At 37.5% G+C, this 8879-nt stretch overlaps 1 non-coding gene across 1 annotated transcript; it reads right to left on the reverse strand.

Moving 5' to 3' along the window:
- Positions 1 to 7521: 7521 nt before the first annotated feature.
- LOC140515067 (U6 spliceosomal RNA) lies at positions 7522 to 7628 on the reverse strand. Its single transcript, XR_011970830.1, has one exon. It is a non-coding gene; the product is annotated as a U6 spliceosomal RNA (small nuclear RNA).
- Positions 7629 to 8879: the final 1251 nt, after the last annotated feature.

Here is an 8879-nt window from a genome sequence, read left to right on the forward strand (position 1 = left end):
AAATTTGTACCAGACTAAAAATGACCAAGAAATCTATTTAAAATTATAGTAAGTGATTTCCTCCACCTCAGAACTGTATAAGAAGCCATCTACAAGTCCAAGAGGAAGAGAAAAGCAAGAACACAAGCAAAGCCAGCCAAAACATAGGATGGTATATGACCCTAGTAAAGTTACCTCAACCCTTAACCCCAGTTTTTTTATCTATAAAATGAAGGGTTGGATTTGATGGTCTCCAAGGTCTCTTCTTGTTCTAAATCTACGATCCTATTCTTGTAAGACAGTACTCTCCCATCTAGGCATATAAGAAAACACCAATAATTACTGATCACATGCCAAACTCCTTATTTTTATACAATTCTTAGAAAAGCACAAAGAGAGTAATTAATGAATATGTGAGCATGGAGACATCTGACCAAGATGGCCATCTGAACTTGGAGGCAGATTGACTAGCTCCCACATACCTACTCCAGCAAACCCTCAAAGTTCTTATCAATCAGAATAAGCAAAAATCCAATGAGAAACTACAGTTGGGACTTCTTCCAACCCAGAACTGCTCAAGAGGGCAGCCAAAACCCCAAAGGCAACAGGAAATGGAAGTAACAGCAAAATCAGAAATAATGGGAAGTCCCAGCACAACCACAAGTAAGCCACGGACATGTGTAGACTGCAAAGCCCTGTGTCCAAAGGCAATAACAGAAGAGGAATTCTTCAAGAAAGCTACAGGGTGGCCAGAAAACCACTGGTTGAGGACTCTGGAAGTATCTGGAAATAATAACAGCAGTGACAAACACTCAACACCACAGCACACAGACCAGCATTCCTCAAATTCAGGGGCTTTGAGATCCAAAGCACCCTGTCCAGAGGGTTCAGAGAAAGCTTGGAAGACCCAGGACTATAAACCTCAGTGATTTAGGGGAACCTAACTTCTGGAGGTAGAGGATGGTGCAGGAACTTAAAGGGTTCAGCCCTAGTACAAAGCCAGAATTCAGGAATTAGAGAGAAGAGTAAATAAAACAGACCAATGTAAAAATTTCTTTTCACAAATTAAAATATTTCCTCTAAAAGAGCAGAGAGTAACTCTGTAAGAATTGTAGGCAGAGACTTAAAGGAGGGAAAAAAGATTTTCCATAAAGCATATATGAACCTAGAAGAAATAAAAGCTGTTGTGAAAAAAGAATTTGAAGGACACTAAATACCTCAGAAGGAAAATTGGTAAACTTTACCCCAGTAATGAACACCTTGCAAACTAGAAAAGACTAAGCAGAAATCAATGAATCTATGAGAAAACAAGAAATAGTATAATAAAATAAAATGTTAAACCAAAAAGAAAAGAAAATGTAAGACAGCTGATATGAAGGACAATTCATCTGGGCAAGGGGCAGGGAAAAAGGTCAATAAGAGAACATTTAAGGATCACTGGACTCCTGTAAAACCAAAATAAATTTTGAAAAAGCCTGGACACAATATTTCGATATTTCAGGAATTCAGAGCTCCCACATCAAATAAAAAGTACTTCAAGCACCTACAAGTAAAGAGTTCAAGTACTAAGGAACTAGAGTCTGGGTCACACAAGACCTGGTAGCTTCACTGTAAACAAAAGGAGATCTTGGAATACAATATTCCAAAAGACAAAAGAGATAGGCTTACAACTAAGAAGAACTGAAAATGTTTCTTCAGTGGAAGAAAAGATTTTTATTATTTCTGATTAGAAAGCCAGAACTAAATAGGAATTTTGAAATATAAACACAAAAGTTAAGAAAAACAATTTTCTTGAACAAGAAAAATCATAGTATTCTTTGGCCTAGTAGATTACTGACAAGAGTATCTACGGCCAAAATGTTGTGTGGAATGAGGGAGAGGAGGAATTCCACAAAATGTCTCTATTTTTTCAGTAAAATAGAAGAGCAGGTTCTTTGTTCAAAATGGGAGGAAAGGAGGTGATCTGGATGGTAACAAGTCTGTAAGGGGGTAAGGGGAGGAGGAGAACTCTTCCCTTCTCCAATTTCCATGCGCTGCGAACTCTTCTCTGAACTTCAGGTCAAGGAAAGACCATGTTTATACTTTATTTTGTGTCTTCAGTATTTGTCAGAGTGCCATACACAGAAAATGCTTATTGACTGACTCCTAAATCTGTGGTGCATGCCAGGATTCCTGTGATTTTTTTGGCTTAGATTTTAGGCTCCAGAAAGCCTGAACCCGCAAAATAATTACAGAATTTTTCTGTAGAGAGAAATATCAAATGAGGATCATCATAATATAGACTGCAGGGGACTGTTTACCTTAGAAATGAACATATAGTATAAACTGAACTACAAAATACAGTCAGTGAACAGTCATGAGAATCCTCAGCTCAAAAGTGTGCACACATCTGTCAGAGTTCTGCATGATAAAAATATAATTCTTCATTCTGAACATATAAAAAAACCAAGTGTTAAAAAGTTGACTTTACATGTAATCAATGCTTAGGGCCAGAGATGGTTTAGAAGGCCCTTCAGAGTAGATCTTTTCTTGCTTCAGAAACCTAGATTGTGAGAACTGACAATGCATCAAAGTACTGTGATACTCTGGTTGGGAATAGTGATTTAGGTCAAATGGCAATCTAACTCCTTGCTTCTTTTAAAGCAATTAGAACTGATACAATCAGTCATTTCAGTTTTTTAAAAATGTTTTCAGATAATGAAGTTAAAGCACTTTGCAAAGCTATAATACTGCATAAGTTGCAATCTATATTTGAAATTATCTAGGCAGACATAGCAAGAAGTAGTGTGGAATAAGTAGTCTACAGAGAGGTGGTCTTGGAGGCAGGAAGATCTGAGCTCAAGTCCCATCTCTTATATTAGCCAACCACCCACCCCCACCCCAAGTCACTTAACCTCTTGTGCCCCCAGGCAACTCTTTGTTATTGGTTTTTCCAAGATAGTGGTGGGGGGAGAGTGGTTTGAGAGATTAAGTGACTTGTCCAGGGTCACACAGCTAGTAAGTGTCAAGTGTCTAAGGTCAGATTTGAACTCAGGATCTCCTGACTCCAGGACTGGTGCTCTATCCACCGCACCACCTACCTGCTTCCCAGGCAACTCTTATTTAAAACTTTAACTTGCAGAGATGGTGCCAACCTGTACTGGTAGTGAGAGCTTCCTCATCCCTCTAGTTCCTTAACCCAATAAAATCACAAATCTAGTCCCCAAAGTAAAAATTATGGGGCAGTTAGGTAGCACAGTGGATAGAGTATCAGCCCTGGATTCAGAGGCACCTGAATTCAAATCCCACTTCAGACACGTGCTAGTTGTGCGACCCTGGACAAGTCACTTAACCCTGATTGCATCCCCCTTCCCCACATTCCCCCCAAAAAAGGCAAACTGAAATTATATAGAATGAGAACTTTTCTGGTTCCCCTCCCCCAGCTAGTGCCTTCCCCTCTTAAGTTATCTTGTATTTCATTTCCATGTCTTACATATACTTCTATATTTTTATGTTGTTATCCCCAGTACTCAGCACAGTGCCTGGCATACAGCTGAGACTAACTAGAGGTTAATTAGTTGATTAATTAATTAGATTTCTAATAAATATGAAGACTCAGGTAGAGATTAACTTGAGGTTTATCTTTGCAAGAGCTATGAATAAGGTTTTGTTAAATAATACCACCTTATAAGATAGAAAATGTTGCAAGTGAAATATAGAAATGATCTGGGAAAAATTGTGTTTATTTATTTTACCAATGCCTCTTGATTCATGCAAATCTTCTTTTTCTCCTTTTTAAAGCAGATTCTAGAGGGCTCTTGATTTTTAACATTTTTTAATCCATTCATTGTTGTATATACCTAAAGGCAATAAAAATGAACTTATTTTTAAAATGATGCCATAAATCAGATTTTTCATTAATGTAAATGGGACTTCTTCACAATTGTTGCAGGTGAGTGAAGTTTCATTATTTACTAAAATTGGCTACAATAGGGACTTTTCAATTTCTATGCATACATTAAAGATTGTAATATATTAGCCAGGAAAGTTAAGTATGTATTTAAGAATATCAATTGCCCTTGACCAACTCACAGCTTCTATTTCTCTCTTTCCAATTTTCTCTCTTCAAACCTTCTCCCCCTGCTTCATTTCCTATAAAAAAAGATGCGATAAACCACAAAATTGGTTCATGAAAATCCCCAAACACATCTATGACAGTTTATCTAGAAGTAGGCCATTCTATCTACACGTTTTCTATTAGAGAAGAAAGGATTTTCGTATACTTAAAAAACTTGATGTCTATGTTGTGTCCATCATATTGCCAAAGGTATCCCTCAAAGTCTGACTTTTTTCTTATGGTGACTCAAATAGTCATTCCTTGGTGATTCCTTGGTCATTTGTGTGTTTTCATTCCCTTCCAATCATTCAAAACAGAGACTTTTCCAGTATCTTTCAGATATGGTGGAATTCATTGATTCAACATGAACCCACTAAGAACCTACTATGCATCTAAACACAGGGATTGATAGCCCCTAACCTAACTGCATTTCTTTCTTCATTTATTTATCTATACATTTATTTCCAAACAGTCCTATTTATATCTTTCATGTTTAAATTACAGTTCTAGATATACGTCTCTCCCACCACCTGCTCCTCAGTGTCCTTTCTTTTATAAATCGTGTCCCCTAATCAGTTGAGCAAAAGAAACTAGAATATTCATTCATGTCTTCTAGTGGATCCAATATTCTATACATGGAGTTTCCCACCCTTTCAAGAAAGGGAGCAAGTTGAATTTCTTTACCTAATCTCTGGGACAAAGGTTAGACATTATAATTATAAAGCACAATCTGATTCTAAATCATAGGAAAGATCTGTAGATGGGCATCCTAAGCTTACCCTTGGTGTTATGCACTTCTCCTTTCTAAGTAGATATTCTGGAGGAGCGCCCCCATCTTTATGATTCCCACAGAGTAGTTCCTGAGTTAATATTCCCCAGGACTCTCTCTTTCTAGGTGTCTGTGTGGGTTATGTTGTTAATCTTGGGGAAAGAGGGAGAGGGCAAGGGAGAGTTGGTGTGGATTTATCCAATCAGAACAGCTAAGCCCCCACCTAGTGGCCATGCCTTGTCATATTTCACTGGACTATAGTTATGTGACTTGCATACTGAGTTGCTCACCACAGACAGAGAAAACATTTTTGTCATTCAGTTGTTCAGACATGTTCGACTCTTCATGACCCCACAGATCACAGCACAACAGGACCTTCTATCATTTTAGTACTGTCTGTGAGATTTTCTTGGAAAAGATACTGGAGTATTTTGCCACTTCTTTCTCCAGTGGATCACCTTTAACTATATAACATGTTTTACTCTTGTCATAGAAACAATAAAAGTAAAAAACAGTATACTAATATATGTATATATTCATATGTATATACGTAAACATATATACACGCATATATGTGTATGTGTGTGTGTGTGTGTGCATTTGTGTGCTTCTCCAAGACCAGATGATCTACACACGGTAGAAAGGCTTCTTCAAAACACAGGAGTTCTGGGACAGGTCCAGTTTAATTTGCCCATCACCACCCACAAATGCCCTGGCAGTTTCACTTGCAAACATGTAAAAGAACATAGGCAATATAATACTATATGCAACCAAATATTTGCTGGTCACTAGTCTCTAAACTCAGGAGATCTGGGCTCAGAATTGTGCCCTGTCTTACAGCTCAGAGCATGATTTGAAGACTTGTTGTTTTTCACTGCAGTGACCACTGACTACTGCCTGTCACTGAGAGGTCATCTCTTAGAACCAATGGTGTTGGCAAGGTCATGCTAGAGGCAGCAAGAAATTCTCCGAGTGGATCAGTGGGTCACTTTGCCTCTTCTGTCCCCCTGTTGTTTCTGCTCTTAACCTTTTTGTTCACGTATTTTTGGTGGAGAGGTATGCCACAACCCTGTGATTCTGATTCCCTTGGGGTTATGGTTGGGACTTACCAAAGAACTGGCCTGTTACAAATACAAGACCCTGAGGTAGATGTGATTCTCAGTATTTGGGCTAATGTAAATTGGACAGCATTGTAAAGATACACCTACAACCAGTATTAATGGTTTGACTGAATTAACTAATATTATTGTTTTCATATAAAATGGACCTGCCTTTTCAGTCAGATACAGTAAAATTGATTGTCCAGGTAGCACACATATCTTTTTGTTATCTCTTGTCTTATTTTGACTTGCATAAAATACCATATTGTCATTCCCAATTGTTCATGAAACCACTTTCAAAAATAGTTTCATGCTTGTTGGTAGGTGGTAAGAAGCTGAGAATGCCAGCTTTACTTCCGCAGGACTCATAAGAAGCATAATTGAAACACTACTTAATTATTATTGCTTTTCCATCAGAAAATCTAAGAAAAAAAGATCCCTTTTCCAGCTGTCAAATAAGAACTAGGTAAAGAAATGTGGCTAAGGTCACTAACACTTACTGAAAATGTATTCTCCTTAGAACAACTGAAAAAGCAGTTTAAGAGGCTGAATGATGTACAACCTCACAAATAAAGAACGTGAAAGATTAAAATCTAAAGGTTATAAGAGTCAAGTAAATTAATTCTAGAGAGATGCTGTAGGAGTCAGAGAGGGCTGGGTTCAGGTTCTACCTCTAACCCAAATTCATTGTGCTATATTGCTTAATCCTTCAGTGTCCCAAAGCAGCTCTCTAAGATTAAAAGTTTCAGAAAAGTTGCCGATTTTTATTGGTATTGAAAATCTTCAACATTCCCTTTTGTTATGTTTTGGTTTCTCATGGTTTCTCTCATTTGTTTTAATTCTATGTGACATGACTAATGTGAAGATGTGTTTAATAAGAATGTATGTGTAGAACTCATATAAGATTGCATGCTGTCTTGGGGAGAGAGAGGGGAAGAGGGAGGGGGAGAAAATTTAAAATTTATGGAATGATTGTTGAAAACGGAAAACAAATAAATTAATTTTAAAAAAAAAGAAAAAAGAAAACACAGGCCCAGATCCAATGACTTCCATTTATTTATGTGCTTATGCATGTATTCATTCATTGATTTATGTATTTGCCTATAGCTGTATAGTCATACATAGCTATATATTTGCTGAAATGGAATAATAGCCAGTGATTTTAAAATCTATTTTTAGATTACTCTGGTTGATCATTTTTCTGTGGAACCTTGCTACCAACTCCAGGAACAGATCGTTTGCCAGACATATTTAGGAGTGTCATAGCATCTTCCTCTTCTTCATCTGATTCTGCATCTTCCTCCAGGGCTACTAAGTGCTGGCCACTCACATGTACAGGTCCCGAACCACATTTCAACCACAGAACTACTGGTGGTGTGATCTCAAAGCCACCTAGAGAAATTGTAGGCTGCATAGACATTTTCAAAGATGCCAGTGTTACTTTAAATTGAATTGCCTTCATAGTTCAGTGCCTCTGCTTCAACAGTATGAAATTCATCTTTTGCACCAGCCCCTAAACTCACAGTCCTCAAGGACAACTGGTGCTCATTTTCATCATTATGTACCTTAAAATGATAAAAAATATGGAACGCTTCATGAATTTGGGTGTCATCCTTGCACAGGGGCCATACTAATCTTCTCTGTATCGTTCCAATTTTTGTATACATGCTGCCGAAGTGAGCATGCTCTGGTTGATTATTACAAGCTAAGCTAGTGTGATTTGTTATTCTCTATCTCTGTTGTAAGAATGGTATTGTTTTTATTATTTGAGAGGGATTTCTGAAGATGAAAAGTGAATGAAAAGAAGCATGGAGAAGTGAGGAGGGACTCTGGAGTCAGGAGGACCTGGGTTCACATCCTGCCTCAGATACTGACTAGGTGTCCCTGGGTAAGTCATTTCACCTTGTAGGCAACTCTCTAAGACTAGAAGTGGCTGAATACTTGCAGATCTACATGGTTACAGGGCATTTCCTTACTGGAAGGTCCACATACCAAAGAAATCACAGGAACTGTCCTTTGTCCATTTTTTAAGATGGTCTATGAATCAAGAGAGAAAAAAACAGAGATGAAGCCTGGAGGAGAACCAAGAATCTGGACTCAAATTCAAGTCTGGTAAAGTGCTCTCATTTACCACATTTAAAAGAAAACTTGACAGGAATCCTCTGATGTAACTTCTATCAAAAGCCCAGGTAAGCTGTAGCTTAACAACTAAGCTCCATCTAGAGAAATAAGCAATTCTCTAAATCTTAATCTACGTGAGAAAATGTATTTAATTAGTTCGCTAAATCACTCTTTTCTCTTTTCAAAATTAAAACAACATCTAATACAAAGCTAAAAAGCCTCATCTGCAGTTGAGAGGTATAATGTATAAGGTTATGCAGCGTATTAAGACTTTTAAAGGTTAAGGGGAAAAAAAAAAGTGATGGGTGGATCACTAGAAGTGCCCTTTCCAGGAGAGCTGTGTAAAAGGTTTTATGTGTACTATGAAACTGGAATATTTGGATCTGCTGGGGGAAATTTGAATTCACTGGCACAGTCTCCTGATCTTTTTTCTTTTCTTTTTTTAAAAATTTAACTTCTATTAGTTTATAGCAACTGAATCTTTTGCTTCAATTTCATGCTAATGATTTAAGAGATACAGAAATTCAGAAGATCTGTGGGACTTGTCCAAAAGTTCCATTTTATCCATTTGCCCACTCATAGTTTTCCTACCTACTTGACCCAAACAGATGAGGATTATTGTGACAGTCACTAGTGACATACAGCAGATGCACTTTTTAAAATGAATTTATTTCAGAGTTTTTTGGGGGGAGAATGTGTGTATGTGTGGGCAAGTGTGTAAAAGTGCGTCTGAATTATTGTCTCAATTCTTTATTTCACTTTGTACTCAGCTACACTTGGGAACAGGCAAAATTGGGTGACTTCTTGGAAACAC

Source organism: Notamacropus eugenii, chromosome 7 (genome assembly GCF_028372415.1).
Source record: "Notamacropus eugenii isolate mMacEug1 chromosome 7, mMacEug1.pri_v2, whole genome shotgun sequence".
Classification (NCBI taxonomy): domain Eukaryota; kingdom Metazoa; phylum Chordata; class Mammalia; order Diprotodontia; family Macropodidae; genus Notamacropus; species Notamacropus eugenii.